General features: G+C 25.5%; 1 protein-coding gene across 2 annotated transcripts in view; it reads left to right on the top strand.

Moving 5' to 3' along the window:
• Window positions 1–19626, top strand: part of LOC132920321 (voltage-dependent T-type calcium channel subunit alpha-1H) — a 236979-nt gene that overhangs the window by 16013 nt on the left and 201340 nt on the right. The gene's annotated exons all lie outside the window — the stretch shown is intronic.

Here is a 19626-nt window from a genome sequence, read left to right as displayed (position 1 = left end):
TCATTAAAATGTCAAGTGTAAATATATGAGTGTCGTGTATGTTATTACGACTCTCTAGGTTACGATTACATTCATATAATATAATTGGTGACCTTTTTTTCACGTATAAAATACAACATTTATTGACATTTCAAGTAGATATGCCATTTTGAAGATAAAATTTAATTATATAATATATTTTTAGACTCAAAAACATTTGTTTGTACCTTCAACGGGGTTAAATTATGACAACTTTTTGCCATACCGTATGCAAATTGCTTTTTAAAAATAAACAAAATAGATAAAGCAACAAAGACTAAAAAAAAATGTTTTATTGAGTTCTTATTTTTTTTTCATATTTAAAAAGAAAACATTTCATTTGTACGTATTGGCCTGGCGAATGCACAACATGTCATAATATATGTATTTTATTTTTATATCTATCTATATTCCATAATTTACAGCATAAGTAATAGTAGTATTTATACTTAAGTAAAAATACGTTTATATTATTTATTTAATTTATAATTTTCGAAGTATCTTCACTGGACGGTTTCTTCTCTCAAGACATTCAAGCTATTGCACTTAATTTAAAAATATACATTATGCTTATTTTTTTTTTTTTTTGTAGTATAGATTGTATAAATTCTAGATTAAAAATAAAAAAAAAAAAAAAATTTATAATTTAGTCTGAAACAAATAAACGTTATTTGAGAATATTGTTAACAACCGCTACTCGAATTAGGTACCAATTTTCTAGTCATCAAATTCATACTACACCGTAAGAAAGAAGGAGACAAGGAGACTCAAATAAAAAAACCAATTGTAAATTTAAAATGCGTTTTTATTTCTATTTTCTACACGAATAAACAAGTAGGTACATATATTACATTTGATATTATGTCGAATGCGTATGCATTTCGCATATGGATATAAAAATCTATATGCAAAATTTTTTGTAAGGGGATTTCACGAATCTTTACTGCATGTTTATAAATTTATAATATATATATGTAAATATTGTGCAGGTAATACATACTATGGAATATCCGAGTGGGTACAAGGAATTATTTTTTTTAACGATCCAAACATGTATATCGGTGTGTGCTCGATAAAGTATTTTCTAACTTGGTATATATTTTTATTTTTATATTTATAATAGTTTTTAATTTAGTCTTTATAGGTAATACATTGTGTTCGGGATCGAGTTAAAAACAATCTTTTTTAAAATCTTCAACCTTGTTGGGGCATGTATAAAAGGGCTCTTTTGTTTTGTACGCAAATAATATAAACCTAAGAGTACGCCGAAAATTTATCGAAAGCTTTTCATAATATTAATGAATTTGTTTATTATATCTGGAGAAAATATTAAATAAGGTTCTATTATTCGAATATTGTTTATTATATCTTTATCGCCAACTAGGTACATAATGACAAATAAAAGTTATATTATTTTTTTTATTATTATAATGAATTAAATCATGCGCTATCTAATTTTCAACCTCAACGTCGGCATTAGAGTACAACTAGAAATAAAGGCAACTCCACTCATGGATTTTTAACCATCGGTTAACTTAGCTTAGTCTTTTCTAGTGTTTATTTATGTCACGATTCAATGCATATTAAAAGACGAGGATTTAAGGAGCTTTTGAAAATTGTGCATACAGTTAAAAAAACTGCATACAAATTATAAAAAATTAAAAAGGAACAGGTAAATTAATTATTTTATAGTATGAAAGAGATTAATTCAAAGACTGTATATTATAATTTCCCGGTCATTAAAATGTTATTATGATCCTATTAATTTTCAAATTAGAAGTAGTAAATAATTGAGTCAATATATATATTAATTGTATTTACAAGAACAAACTTTAATCCGATAATAAATATATAATTTTTAAATTGATTTAGATTAATATATGATCTTAAATATATTATTTGAGATATGTATAAAAAATATCATGTTGATTATAGTTTATATTACAAAATTTTATAATAAGTTATTCATTCCATTTTATCAAATTTGTATTGAAATTTGGCAATTCGAGCGATATATTGTAATATTACACAACATGGTTTTTATCTAATCGTACGAACGCGTAATATTTCGTTTTAGATTTTAAATTTAAGTGTATGCTATTTACTGTAAAATTATGTACTGAATCGCACAGTGCTGGAGAATAGTGATATTCCCAAATTACCGAGTAATATATCATTTTCTTTGAACTGTACGATTTGGTGTGATATAGATATTCATTGTAATATTATATATTTTCAAAATAGTTGTCATAAGCGCTATTGTCTTAAGGTATTTTGTACAAAAGAAAATGAATGGCCCTAGTATATAGAATTTTGTGGTTCATTTACAACTCTGTACCTGCCTGACCTAATTCGTTTATTTTAGCAAAGCTTTTCAAAAGACCAACTTATTCATATTTGGCGGCTCACCTTATTATTTTACATACCACCAGGCGTCACTAATTGAAGGTTAATCGAGTAAGAAATTGAAATAATAATATGTTGGTATCCATACACAATGCGCTGCACAGTAACTATGTTTATTGCTTCAACCTGTGACCTTTTGTTACTGTATTCTCGCAAGTCATCAGGTTTCATTTGAATAAATCTCACAGAATACAAAACTAAAAGTTTTATTGGATACTCTATAACTGTAAAACTTAAAATATTTCTTATTAGTATTTTGTATTTAAATTGAAATCATTCGAGTTTCATCAATAACAATAATAAAAAAATTTGCACAATAATTTATTTTATTTTAAATTTGTGAACGATTTGTTTTGCTTGTATACAATTTAAGTGAAATAATAATAATAATAAAAAAAAAAATGATATTTTAGACTCGCAATTACGGTTAACTGTCTAACGAGTGATAAAATTATTCTCATTAGCCCTGCAAGGTCGTAAATTGTTCATTGAAGTGGAATATTTTAAATCTCGCTTGTATAAGCGTATAATTATGAGATCTAATGACAAACTATATAATAATTTCGTTGCTTTTTACTTGTATCACTAATGCATACCACAACTCTGCTGTAAAACGTCAAATTAATAACGATGATAATATTCAAGTGGTTTTGTAAGACCATTTGCTAGAAAACGTCGGTATTCCGCATCGCATTAATACATAACTTCGTGATACCTAGTGACTTTTATATTTATACGAGACCATTTACTATCGAATTAAATTGACGAGTATCTATAAAGATGCTCCCTTATCTATAATATACCTACCAAAATTTTATTTTTGCAGTCGTTATACGGGATTATATTCAAACCGAACCAAAGTATTTTTTTTAAAAACGTTGATTTATATACATATAGAATATTATACTAACAAAAAGTCAATTTTTTTTGCAAACGTTAAAGTTTATACAAGCTCAGTATTATACCAACATTATATTTTCTAAGAATTTCCCATGTCACCGAACAAAAAGTTGTTGGTACAATGGTACCACACACTTTACACTATTATTATATGTTCGTAAAAATGAATCGTTTGTTTGATACTTGATAAAAACAAAAAAAAAAAAATAATACAAATATTGATAAGTAAAATAAAAAATATAAAACCAGTGAATATATTTTTGAAAATTGTATTTTATTATACATAACAGTGTTACAACATAACGCTGAGACAATTCCACTGCGACGGAGACACATTAAATTCAAATTTATTTAAAACGCTCGCAGATAATCGGTAAAATACTCAGATATACATAAAACAAAAACAAAAATCTCCCCGCGTTCGAAGTTTTTGGGGTACATTATAAAAATTCTCATTCTTTAATCCTTTAAAATGTTTTTTTTTTCTTTCCTGCTCACAATTCACACGGTTGTTGACTGGTCGCCCTCGGTTTATCATAATACTAACGCGTAATCACAATAACAACAGGCGACATTCAGACTGTATTCATTTATAGTATTATTATTATTATTATCATCATCAGTAATATTGTTGCAGCGGGTAAGAACCCATGTTCATAATATTATCTCGTTCATACCATCCGCCTAGAATTAAAAAAAAGTATTCTTGTAATAATTATTATGATAAAACATAAATTCAAAGTAATCGGTAAGACGGACGATTATACTTTTGTTCTTTTTCTCTTATCATTATGTAAATATTTGTCTCGAGTCTCGTGACTTATCCTACGCAAATCATAATGTCGGAAGATATATTTGATCGTTGTTGTCACCTACTAAATATAACGATGTACTAATCTAAATATTTAAAAATTAAAAATAGCTTAAATCGTGTGTAATGTTTCATTTAAAAATACAAAGCTATTTGAATACTTAAGAATGTATTTCCTGATACCACTACTAACAGATATGCGTATCATTTATGTCGTAACACGTAGGTAACTATCCAACTTCTAGAATTACTACGTAAGGAAAATTACCGAAGTCTATTATGGACCATTGTATTAATATACAAATAACATCCGTTTATAATATATTATCTGTTGTCTAAAATTTTTAATTATTTATAACACCATATGTTAGTGTTATTAATTATTCCTATATTTTAAGCATTACTTCATTTGTTTTCATCTGCATTAATATTCAGGTATATTATATTCACATATACCAAGGTGGTTCTTTTATGGAGTAACACTCATTATTTTGTAAATCTATTAACGTTTTTAACTGCGGCAATATTTTTTGATTTAATTTTTTTTTTTAAAAGAGCGATTTCTTTTAGATAAAAAAAATATGTACCTTAAAACCTCAACATGTTTAAATCTGATTTAATATCTTTTGATCATACTTTGAATATAATGTATAGTAATATCAAATGATGTACTTATTATAATATATATTTAATTATAATATTATGTGAATTGCGGTTCATCGTTCGATAATATTTCTAACGCAATGTTAATAGAATTTGCTAGATTAAGGATGATGTGCGTGCGTACGTTGCGTGCGTGCGTAGGATTAAGCAGAGGTTAATTACTGTTTGAAAGTGTGGCGCACAGGTATACCTGTTGAAGTCCTAACATTCACACTATACCTACGTACAATCGATACTCAGGCTACGCGGCGCAAACTCCCATACGCGAGGACAAAACTCATCATCGTTTCATTAAAATATTTTTTTTCCTGGTCCACTCGTATTACATATTTAAAGTTATTTTTTATTTTTATAAATGAAATGGGTTGATTAAAAATGATAATATGAGAAAAAATCATTTTACGGGTATACATTATCACATCTGCCTTGACAAATAATATATATAAAATACTAAATAGATATGTATCTAAATAAGTACTTAACATTTTTAAAATAATGTGATGATTTAAATACACGTAATTTCATAATTGTATACATAATTCTATATTGTGTTTGTGTTTTATTAAATTTGAATTAGATTATTAAAATGTTATCAAATATATTGTTATTATTAGTTAAATGTTTCGGTATAGTATCTCTATAAATTATCATTAAAAAGTTGAGTATAAGTATTTATGCAATATATTTAAATTTATTAAAACACGATTATGACATTAAAAAAATAAACTTTTATCGTAAGTGAAATAAATCAAAATTAAATCTAAACGTAAAATATAATGTTTTACAGTTTAACTTGTAACACTCCATTTAATGTTATTTATTAATTAATACATTTCAAACGTATTTGCTTGTAAAATATTTTATTTTTAAGTACATACAATTAAATTAATGGTACCAGTTTTTAAGTGACAAGATAATTTCATATTGTATAACAATTTATGAGTTTTTTTTTTTTTGCTTATTAATAAATGAATAATTGCAATCTACACACAGAATTAAGTACAATAACTAATTTAAATTACGTAAACAAATGAGGGGAGTAATTGGGAGAACACTTGATAGCGTGCTAACCGACAACCAAATTGTTAAAAATGAAAATAAAATTACATATTACATTATTACGAATTCCAGTACGTTTCCACCCGTGATTAACAACACGCAAATCAAACATAAAACACGTATTGCATAAAAATTGATTTTTAATTTTGATTACAAATCCATGTTATTGATAGAGAAAAAAAAATAAAGAACTACGTAGTCTGTTCTGTTCAATTATTTCTACCACAAGTTTTATTACAGAAACTACATGCTCCGAATACATAATAAACGTCTAAAATTCAATTACCAAGTGAGCAACAAAAACTATATCACACGTTTATTATAAGTTATATCTAAGTTTTCTTTATTTTTTCAATAACTGTCCAAAACTCTTGTCTTAAAATTAACCTCCCGTGTTTGTTTGTTCTCATGCAATTCGTAACTTTATAACATATACATACGCGTATTATATAGAAGTACACTCGAAAATACACGTGTTGTAGTCGCTTGCACGTATACACAAAACATAAATTATATTTTATATATTTATTATATTATACACATGTGTGATAGAAACCAACGTCCGAGGTAAAGATATTTGATTGAGAAGAACTTTTATATAGTACGTCATATATGTTTATATAATATTCTAGATACAAATAATTCAGAATTGAATCAAAACGTTTTTCGAAAAAAAAAAACCGCTATTTGATCAACAATCAGTGTAAAATACAGTTTTACGAGTATAAAAAGGAAAGTGATAAGTCGTTTTGTATTTTTATTTCTTCTCAGAGTTGTTTGTATTGTTTTAGTCAATATACTTTGCATTACATTGGTGATTTTTTTCAGTTGATATATTAAATGAAATTCGTTAAATATTAAATATGATGTACAACAAATGTCGAGTAGGAACGACCATACATCACAATAGACAGACTAACAGTAATTTATTTTTATTATGTTTACACTTTTGTTACGCATACAATATGTACATATATATGTTTCACGTAGAAAAATTCGATGAATTTATAAAAAATAAATCTGAGTTTCAAATGTCAAAAACTTGCTATAAAAATTTGTTCGCTGTTTCTACAGAATTCAATAGTAAGCAAAGCCATTATTCATGTATGGCTACATATTATATAATACACGGCCGTTTTATTAAATTAACAGACATTGGAAATAACACGATTTGACATTTTGTATTGACAATTTAGAATTTGTAATGCCAAATACTAAATGTGATTATTGAAACAACCAAAAAAAACTAGTTTACTTTCAAAATCGGTATGTTACGCAATAAATGCACTGAAAAAGTTTTTATGTAGAAAAAAATCTTCAAATTAAATTTCAATCCAATATAATAATAATGGTTTTATACAGGTCTAAAAAAATATTACGTTTTTATCTACTGCATAGTGCATACCTGTCAACGGTCTCGTGCCCGTAAATCGTTATACATTACACGAGTTTGGCATTTTATAATCGTAAGAGTTTAATAACCTTTTTTTTTGTTCTTCAAAGGCAAAAATTCACCCTCGACCAGACAACATATTAAACAAAAGGGATGATTTATCATGTTACTATATAGCTGCTAGTGCCTACGCGTAATACCAAAGAAAAGATAGACGGGATATTTTATTTGTTTTTATTATTTTATGTCGATGATGAAATCAAATTGGAAATTGGAGTTTAACCAGAATACAATTTTCTTGAAGACAATTGGTCCTTTGTAGAAGCAATAACACAGTTTCATAAAAATCGATAAATTTAAATCTTCGTAGAATAAAAAAATATATTATAGTTGTTGTAACTATGTAATATTTAAAGACCACGATTTAGGACTGGAAATTATTTTTATTGTAAATAAATATTTTTGATACATTTTTTGGATAAATATAAAATACTAAGAATAGGTAATCGATATAAACGAGTACGTTTAAGTTTAAATTAGGAATTACTTAAAAATTTCCTACAAAATAAATATCGCATACCAATGACCTACAAACACATTGTTTCTAACGATTCACAGAAATACTAAAATAATAATAATAACTGTTATTAAATTATTAATATAGATTTCTCTAGTTAATAATAAATACTCAAGTTATGTTCTCATCAAAACAGACGTAGACAGACGTACTGTATAAAACATTGTTTTGCGGTGTCTGGAATGTTCCGACTGTTGGGGGAACTATGCGAATTACAATCAAAAGTGACTTCAAAAGATAAAAGGACACGAAGAGGAATACATGAGACCCTTTCCCTGTCGTTGATATAATTAAATGCGTTTCCTAAATTTTGTACGTTAGAGTTGTATCGTCAACAGTTAGATCAATAGTCCGGTTATTTTTCTATTCTCGTAGATCAGTAAAATTCCAAAAATGTTTTTTTCTTAAACTTGGTTTCCAAATAATCACCACCATACGGTGATCTTCAAATAATTGTTTAACCGAAAAAAGGCGCTAAACGCTTTTTGCAATAATTTATGAATAAAATAGTAAATATACATTTTTATTCAAATACACCATCACATATCATATTATTTAATCATATTTATATAGGTACGATTAAACATCGACAAAAGTTCAATATTTATGGAATTCAGTTTAAGTTTCCATGTCATTAAGAGCCTGCAATTATCAAAAAATTATAAAATCATAAACATGATACATAATATATTATATTCACTCAACACATGAATTGCTTAATTTATTTTAATCATTTACATTGTAAATTTTACAAAACGAATTGTTCAATAATTTATTACACAATACACGTCGTGTTGTTTTTAATATAAGTTTGGTAAAAACGTTGTAGATTTCTTAATAATTACAATATTTTAAAATAATATTATGTTATACAGAGTATTACGATTTTTTTTTAAAGTTGTATAAAGTGCGAGTGTAATATTATAATTTTATTTTAAGTGCATGTAATATATTGTTATGATGTTTATTCGTGTCAAAATATGCAAAATACGATGAACCTACCTATACATTTATTAAATCCGTACAGACTGTTTGAAACTGTACCTATATATATACAGCACTGCCGCCAGGAAAGTTATAACAGTATAATAAAATAGGAATTAAACCATGATCCATGTAATTTGTTATAACTTACTTTTTAATATACCATTTAGCCAAAATAATGCGAATCTAAATATTTTCATTACAACAGTAACCAACTCAAGTCACGGACATTAGTCACCGACGTTAAGGTGAATAATTGCCGTGCTCTTTATTACACTAATTCGGTCTAATATATTTTATCTTTGAAATCCTCAACGCAAATCTAATCTGGATATTGTATATGACTGAGTACATGGGGTTAGACGGTTGATAAGTCGATTTAAACCGGATTGTCGGATGTCAAAACAGACGAGATTATCCAGAATTTCTGTCGGTACACTTGACCCACGTCAGTGCCCGATATTTTGGCTTCCGTTCAAAACCCTTCTTTAGATTCTCTCGAAAAACTTAATTTAGAATTAACGACCTCTAGCACTACTATACACTGTTTCTATGCTTGACTGACATTTCCCTAATGGCTTGTCGCTCCTTTCCGATTTATATTCCCGTCCCACCTTTGCTTTGCTTTTTGTCAGTAATGAATTAACTACAACTGTAATTCACGTTGTTTACACCAAATCGATTCAGATAATCGACGAAGGGCCATATGCTGTCGTGTTGTGCATTTGATATTTAAATAATAATAATAAAAAAAAGTCCTTCGCATGTTTGCTGGCCACTTAAGCTATTCGTGTTAAAGACGGCGTACATTGTTCAAATAAGAAAAATCTATATTTTAACTTTTGAATAATTGATTTGACGATCGGCCATTACGCATAATATATAATAAAGTATTACGCATGCATGTGCAAAGGCTTCTATTTTTAGTCGAACCTGAGATAACCAATGCACAAATATTTGGATGGTGTTCTTTAAATTTATATTCAATAGAACAACATGCACAAAATCTATTTATAGATATTTAAAACTGTACTGTTTAAACGTACAAAAATACATTTTTTGTATATATCTAAAAAAACATATTATGAATTATGATGTTAAATTTAAAAAAAGACAATCTTTCTATTTATATTATCTGTTTTTAAATGAATTTCAAAAATACTTTACACTTAAATTTAAAAAAAACTATATAAGAAATATTTATAGAAAAATTCACCTATTTTAAATGGCTTCCAATTAATCAAGTACCGTTTTAATGACTAAGAGCAGTCAATAAGTTCTTTTTCGATGAATGATTGTGTCGGAGGTAAGTTACAAAAGTATTTTATTACTACAATTCCAAATAGATAATACATTTATACGTATTATGTATTTTCAATGCGTCGAAAAAATTTCCAGTTACCCCATATACAATAGCATACATTATACATCGTATTTAAATTAAAATTCATTTAAATAACCTGGTGTATAATTGTATGAGATCGGGAAGTAGTTTTTTTCACACAACGCATAGTTTCAATATGTATTAATTCAAAGAAAATGACGTTTTGTTTGAGCATAGAGTATTGTAGGTTGAGGTATTTTTAATAACATTGATGCTGTTTTCAGCTTTTCATTTTATAATGTTAAATATGCATTCATAATCATTAAGCGGAACATTCGTTCATTTTGTAATATATATTTAATAGATATATTAAGAAAATATGTTGTGCAACTGAAATATTATACCGTAAACAAAATGTTTTAGCCAAACATTAGTTTGATTAGTGCTTTTAAATATTTTTGTTCCCTGTCCAACTATAGTCATCATAATATTATGAGCCACACTATTTGTTAATAACGTTTTTAAATTTTGTAATATGTTATGCAAATTATTAATATTATAGTTTTATATTTAAATTCTACCAAAAATAAAAATTGTATATATATACATTGAAACCTTGATAAGTTATTTAAATGCCATTCTCTTGCGAAAACCTCGATTACTCGAAAGAAAAATTGTAGATAATTTTTATAATCTTTATTTGTCTAATCTGCTTGTGCATTTCGATAGTTCAACCTAATCACGTTTATTATGTTTATCATTGTATTTTTTATTTGGTCTATTTCATTAAATTCAGTATTGTCAGCTGCGTTCGATCGTTTAGACGTGTACGGTGGTATCGAATGTAAAAATTATTAATTTTTTAATCACATTTAAAAAAAAATAATTTTTCGGTAATAATATTTTAAAATAATAACAATAACAATATACACTGTAATTATATGTATACTATAACTACTATAACTATATATTAATTAAAAACTAAAATATACGTGCATATATTTAAAAAAATTGAAAAAGTAGAGATTTTTTCCTAAGACCTTGATAACTCGAAAACTTCGGTAAATCGGAAAAATTGCATTTTCCTCGAATTTCAATTTTTCGAGGTTCCAATGTATTACAATATGTTTTATAATCATTTAAATATTTATAACGACCATTCAAATAGTACTCTATATTATACGATCGAATTGTTCAACATAGATACTTATTTACTCGATTCTATGTATTTGTCGGTGGTTATAATTACTATTTACCATGCAATGTAATGGAAATGAATTAACTATAGAACAGCCATTGAATAATGATAGAACAATTATAATGTTCTGAATTTCATTAACTACTCAAGTTTATATATATTTATATTTGTAATTATAACTAATTAATGAATTTAAGTAACAAAGTTAGTGAATTTAACATCATGACAACATAAGAAAAATTGTATAAAAACGTTTGATTACATTTATTGTTCATGTGATGGCCTTTGTCATTATTTTCAAGGAGTTTCTAAAAACATTATTGTTCTTTTTGGTAATAAATTATCACTGGGAAATTGAAAACATTGGTTTAGTAAGGGCAAATATAAGCTGCTTGTAAAAAATAACTCTAATAAAGTCTCATCGGGGGTGCCGGACATATCTTCTTGTGAAGTATATTATAAGAAATCTATTACTGTATTCATAGAAAAAATAAATAATAGTATATTTAACACTCACGAGTATTATTTAATGACACTTGTAAAACCACACTATATACGTATATTTCGATGAAGATGATAAAAAATTTGGTAAATATTAAAAACATACGATTATGGTAAGACACCGATTAAGTCTGGTGAAAGACTCTTAGAATCTTGCCATTATGGTGTATAGGCCAGACCATAAAACGTTTATATGAAAGCGCATGTCATACTCGACTTAGAAAAAAAACAAATGTTATTATAGTGTTACCAAATTATATTTATGAAATGTTTTAAATTTAAAACATGAACAGTTATTGAAACAAAAACTACTGTAATAGTTATAATTGGGAAAAATTGAATTTATAGATTAAAATGACTATACGTACGAATTTGGAAGTTATTTGTTGATTTTTTTTTCTTTCATACATAGGTTTATTAAAATATTTCATTATAAAAAATTAAATATATATTTGTGCATATTGCTTTAATTATTATAATATGTACTTTGTCTGGAATTCTTGTCTCGATCTTGTGTATAACTTGAATTTAACATATTCTCTAAGGACGGCGTAATGTATAGACAATATAGGTACATCGCCGTGTAGAAGAACATAATATTTTGAATTCATTATTATAATATTATGTATTACCGAATTTTTGTGTAGTTTTATTTTATTATTTTTTAAATTTAAACACTATCCAGATTCATGTCTTGATCTGGTGTTTTGTAAAATATTGCTTTAACACGTTCAAAAAGTCGAATGTCAAATTCGGCAGGCCTTTAAATAGGGGTCTGTCAACCTCTTATCTACTAACACGTTTATGGTTACATGGTAGTATAGATACTAGATAGTGAACTTAGTTTTTTTTTATGCCGTTGTTTTATTCTAATATATTATATAAATATATATTATTTCTAGTTTTAAAAATAAAACAATAACCACCTCGCAGATGGTCGGAGATTTATCTGCCACGTAGTGGTACACTCTGAATACGATATTTTTTCTCCGGCTCGTGCGGATTACTGGGCCAACAAATAAAATACCTACTTACTATCAAATGGTGGCGTAGTAGTGGTGACTAGACCAAGATTAATAGTTCCACGTCCGATGACAATAATACTATCGCGTACCTCTTGTGTTCAGAAAAAATCATGATCGTTTTTCCTTTTTTGGCTTTCATCGATCGCAGAGCTATCTACGTGCAGGTGGTATTCCTCTCGATTTCACGAATCAAACGTGGTAAAATATATAATAAACGTTTTGATGTTATTAATTAAAATCAAAAGCGAAAACTTAACTTCAATAAGAGATGCAGAGAGGAGAATGAGAAACAAAGGACCATCTCCAATTGTTTGCTGCCGACGTGAAATCTCAGACAGGTTATTTATGAAAACAGATATTTTTGAGAGATGTGAATAATTTATTCATTCAGAAAACTGAAAACAAGGTACAAAACTTTGAGAACTACTTGAATAAGCACAACCAATGCACACAAAAACTTTATCGCTTTACATTTAATATTGTGTGTACGCCACAATATTCATTTAACTTAGTAATTTCGATGATTTCAAATCTCACGTTCTCTCTGAGCCATGAAACGATAATGTCACGTAACGTATATACATAGTACACAGCGTATTCAACAACCGTGAATAGATACAGAATGAATTATATTTTGGTATATTAGTATTATATTATGTTCGTATACAAGGCAAGTATTGTCTAGCTTTAACTTTGCACGTTTGTGCACTCTGTACATATATTTATGTACGCGTGCTATTTGATAAAGTATTTACGCGTTAGAAAAACGATCGTAACGAAACTGTTTTCAACGCGATTTCTTCAATATTTTGCGTAATTTTTTGATACAAATATATTATCAAATTATTATCAAATTTGTCTCTGTTAGAATTTATAATTTCGTTTGAAGTAATTAAATAAAATAAAAGTTAATTTTTTGTCATATTATAATAAATTAAATACATTAAAAACAAACCATGACAATTCTTATAATACCGAATAAAATTAAAACTGTTGGATTTCCTAATCTGATAACAATGAATCCTAACACAATTATTTTTCGTACAAAGACAAAAATAATAGTTGGAATTCTCTTGCTTTTACTTTTAAATGCTAAATACGTTTTGTGAATTAATGGTAAACGTTTTTTAATATTGTTCATTTTTGTTAAAAAAAATATGATCTGATTTAGAATTTACTGTTCAAAGTTGACGTAATTATATAATGGTACTTTTAGATTTATGTAAACTTAAATGAATAGTAAACTAAAAACTAGTGCTTTATAGATTGTACTAAAATTATTTGAATTTTTAATTAAATAATTGATTATATTAATAGAATATTATTATCTGTGATTGATTGATTATGCATATTATCATTATGTTTATTACCGATTCGATTGACATTTAAAATAAATCTTTATTAGTAAGCTACATTTATATCAACAATTAATGTGTGATTAAATTACTATTTCGTTCAAAATATGATATTGTTAAAATCAGTCTTAATTTATAGGCATAAATAATAGAACTTGGTAATCTTTTTAACAAATTACTTAATTTATTATGAACAATCATTAATTCTTGCTGTTCTTAACAAATTCAAGTTATCATTTATTAACATATAAATCTTTTATAACATGTTCATGACAACAGAACGATCAAAGAATACAAATTACTACTTTTTTTTTTACATAAAATAACTAATTACCCAAAACAATACAAATATTCATAAATAAAATCTTAGAAATAAAAACAGATTCTTCAAGCTTATATATTTATTATCAAGAATTTAATGTAATTGTATAAATACGTCTAGAAAAGTTTCATATATTATATTTTAATCATATTCCTAAAAATAAAAAAAACCATTACTTACAAAAGTGGTAACTACTGGTGAATTGAGTTAAATAATTTTCTACAGTAAAATATATCACATAAAACATGTAATTAAAAATAAAAAAAGCCTTAATAATCATATTTAAAAAGCAGAACGTCACAAGTAACTTTATAGAGTTAAAGCACAGTGTGAGATTCGAATATTTAATTAAAAAAGCAAAAATACATAATTTGTTTTGTTCATCGAGATAGCCCTAGGGACTTTGTCAATGCATTTCATATTTTTAAGGGTTGGACAACAACTCCCCTTATACAAACTCTCTATGAGAATGTATACATTATCACTGTAGTGGTACCAAGTGAAGACAATATTGCATGGGGTAAAGTTTGGTGAGAAGGATCATATATTATATTCATATGGCTAAGAGTTTCACTACGGGTAGGATCAAAATCGACGTCTTTCCTCATCATGGTTTGCTATAACTTCTATTGAATCACTACGCCCCAATGTTAAACTAAGACATACTTTAATATTTTTTACTCAATTCCTAGAAAAAATAAATTAATTGCCGCTCGAATACAGTTATTTAATAAAACATAGACGAATATAGTTAAAACCAAAATGAGATAATATTTAAAATATTAAAAAACATCATGAAATTTATACGTTGAGATATTATCAATTCATTATATTATATTAACTTATTAAATTATTATTAAACACTAAAATTTTATGTGGTTAATTTGATCCAAAATTTTTGTTTTAAACAATTATAGTAATTTATTATTAAATTACATATAAAGATAAATGTCTTCTTACGGTTAACAATTATTGTAATACAATATGTCATATTGAATATGATAACACACATTCTATATTCTAAACATTTTAAACTTAACTTGTTATTTTTTAAGTATTTTGAGAAAAATATCCTTATTATATTATTATTTTTATGAAGACGTAACCGTAAAAATGGGTTTCGTTTTAACTTTTAAACATATTTTTTTATGGCAAAAGAAATATAACAAAAATTAAAATATACTTTCCGAGGATTATAAGCGGAGATATAAATAATAATTACAGTCAGAGGCCCTCAATATTTAGTCTAAATATGAGTATATTAAATTCTTTATTCGATAATTATAGACATATTAGACAAAATTACAAATAAAACAATAATTAAAAATAGATAAAATAAGTAAAAATATTAAAAATCAATCTTAATAGATAAATTTCAGATTACAACTACATTCTCTAAAAAATAGCAATTACACTTCAAAATTAAACTTTAGAAATGGAATTGTACAAAATAAAATCAGAACAAATACTATAAATGTAATTTTAACCAACCAGACATTAAATTAAATTTCTACGTACAAACTTTTAAAAGTGAAACAAACACGAAACTTAACGTAAGCAAAGTATTTTAACTTTATCTCATACATTACATGAAACCATATGCAATTTATGCTCATAAAAATATACAAAGGAATCATTAGATATAAACAAGAATACGGAGTCATTATACATTTATTTATAATATGATGCTTCTAACAATGCTTAGTTAAAAACAATTAATATTTTAATACCAGCAGAATGAATAGTAATAAGGGTATTTTATTCCAGTTCCTGAATAATGGGCGTATCTTGTGAACTCGCATTCAAAATAAAAATAAAATAATTGTTCTTGTGTAATTAAGCTACTTAATCGACGTACATTAAAAATCAGTTACCAACTATCAAACGAGTTACTACATGTTTCAATAGAGTTTGAATTATATTAACACAGGTGAAATAGCTGATGGACAATTAAATATTAACTTAAATATTTAGTTCCGTCGTTGAAATATCTGTAACTATTATTTTAAAAGAAAAATAATAAGAAAATTATAAATTTTTAGATTAAACGTCTACCAGATAATTGCTATTTATGCAGCCGAAGCTATGTATTTCTTTTTTTTTATTATTATTTAAGAATTAAAAAATAATATCTTAAACCTCACCAAAAATATTGGCTAATAAATAACGGATGGAATTAAAATATATATATATTTAATGAAATATAATATTATAAGCATTAAAAATTCAAAAATTACATTGAATAATTCTACATAGATAATATTTCTGGAAATTTGTAGAAAATATGTAGCCAAAATCATCAAATGGGTTGAAATCAAAATTCTATTAAATCATAATTATGTTTACTAAAAAAACATACAAATTCCTAAAGTACTTAGTAAATAATATGAATATGAAACACGAGGCAATAAAAATATCTGTATAGCGTAAACAGATGAGACAAAATTTCCGAGAGCATCGAGAAAATAAAATGTGTCAATACACCTCACAGAAATGTGTATTACACTAGACTTATACGCTACATACAGCTGATATCATAATGTCTTGTATTAAAATATAATATAACAACATTTAAACGATACATACTATCTAAAAAATACAACGCCCCAAAGCAAGTTTTTCTTCGTATAAAAAAATAATAATTACTTTATTCAAATTTAAAAGCACGTACAGGATAACATATGCGGGAAATAATAGCTGAGATATTATAAAATAATTATATAATTATATAAGTAGGTAGTTTACATCAAGCACGATTCAGGATTTACTTTTTTTTGTGGCGAATGGGGGGGAGGGTTGGTTAAACCTGCTCCTTCCATTGTATACAGGCTTGATATATACATATAATAATGTATAATATATTGGTTATTCAATAAAATCAAGAGTTTAAATAATATTCTTATATAAAGCAATATTATAGACATTTTGTAATGTGAAATAATATATTTTTATAATAATATAATTTATTATTAAAATTTGTTTTTGTTTATATATTATATGTACTCTAATGAATTAGAGTTTAGAGTTACGTGTGAATAAATTATAATTTATTTTTGAAAAAAATTTAAAGTAAATATTAAAAGTTAATTTTAATTTAAAGTTAGCACGTGGGCTCCAAAAAATCTATTTTTAACGATTCTGTATAAAGATCTTTTTAGGTCTCTTGCTAATTTTATAAGTCAAATTTGAATCACAAGGAAAGTTTATTAGATATATTGTATTCTACTTTGGGAATTGAAAATTATCCTGTGTCTTTATAGTTTTAGATGTATTGGTAAAATGTTTTAAGTATGATGATATTAAACAACCGAGAATATAATAGTAGTATAAAATGATATTTTAATGTCCAAAAACACAGTAAAATGAAAATTTGAATATGATTGTAAATTAATTTAAACTTTTTTTGATTTGATAATTAGTATAACTAATAGTCAACTTTATTACAAGTTCATCAAAAAAATAAAAGTAGTATGAGATTTTCCCTTTGATATGTTATTGACAGTCTGCAAAAATATTCAGAAAACATTTTTATTAAATATTTTGCAGTTATTACTGTTATATTATATTATATGCAAGCCCTAACAGAAATTAACAACAAATCATATATTTATAATAAAAATTATATGTTTTTACTATGTTTTTACTTATTGTATATGATATGTTTATAAATAATTATTTAACAACCATGCATAATTAATTTTAAAATATCTAAAATAAAATAAAATTGAAATCACGTTATACTAAAGTAACAGTTTTTAAAAAAAATATTCTATGTGACATTGCAAAATTATTCTAACGTGTTCAATGTCTATTTATAATAAATATTATGAAATTAATTTAATCTAAACATTTTTGTAATATTATGAAAATATATTATATTTTTTATAGTCCATCATTACATATTTTCTTAAAACCATTTGATACAAAATCAAGAAATGTTTGAAAATATATAATTATATAAAATTATATAATATAATTATATTTTAATTTTTAACCAATGATGTTAAATATTCCGAAATAATTTGAAACTATTAATTACTTATAAAATTAGAAGACAACTGAGTCCTAAAGTTATGGTCGAAAACTTATTCAAGTATAAAATGAGCGTGATTGAACGTTTTATACAGTGTAGCATATCGAGTACGTCATTAAAATCTAGCTGCATCGGAGCATAGTAATTAAGATAAGTAAATAACAATGTCAAAATTATTAATAAAATAATTTGTGCATCTATTTTTGTTGAATACAATCTAAACTAAAAGCGTCATATTAAAATTAAAATACAGGATAAGTCACTCTATTGTATAAGTAGGTTTTGAATGTACCTCGTCGTTGTGGAAACACTGTAGTAGATGTAATTAATTTTAACTCAATGATAAGTCATTGTGTAAATACGAAAAACGATTCCGAGTTGATATGGCGTAGAAGCTTTTATATCTTAGGACATTTTAGAATTAATTCATAACATGAATTTTAATTTGTCTCGTATTTTTCTATTAGTAGTAAAATACTATGTTGAATTAAATTTTGCAATAAAATAGCATGTATTATAATATTATATGATGTCCTATATCTATTATTATATGAACTTATAAGTCAATACGACGTACCATAAAATGGTGTAAATATGTTTATAGTATAAATATCTTGAAGATATTTTTTAATACTTCGAATAAGTAATTGTGTGGAGAAAATAATAACATGAATAGTCGTGGTATACAGTTTCAAGTCGTTATATTAAATATTTTTTAAATAAAACAAATAAATACAATTATAAAAGAAAATATAGTTATTTGCCATTATAATATTCAATTTAATCAATATTTGAAATCCTTAAGCTAAAAAAAAAAAATTGTGGCTATGTATTTTTCATATTCTTTTAGTTGTATAAGAACAACTCATAGATAGCCTTGTAATATATTTTTTAATAACTCGATTGAGTAAAAAATTGTATTAATATTTATGAAAAAAACATTGTGCTGAAGAAAAAAAAATCTTTTTTCAAATATTTCCAAAACACAAGGAGCAAAAATGTTTTGAATCATGTCTAGAAAATAAAATTTATTAAATGTACATGTATGGCTGTACAA

This window comes from Rhopalosiphum padi, chromosome 2 (genome assembly GCF_020882245.1).
Source record: "Rhopalosiphum padi isolate XX-2018 chromosome 2, ASM2088224v1, whole genome shotgun sequence".
NCBI lineage: Eukaryota > Metazoa > Arthropoda > Insecta > Hemiptera > Aphididae > Rhopalosiphum > Rhopalosiphum padi.
Note: the sequence above shows the minus strand (reverse complement) of the source record. Positions and strands in the feature narration are given on the sequence as shown.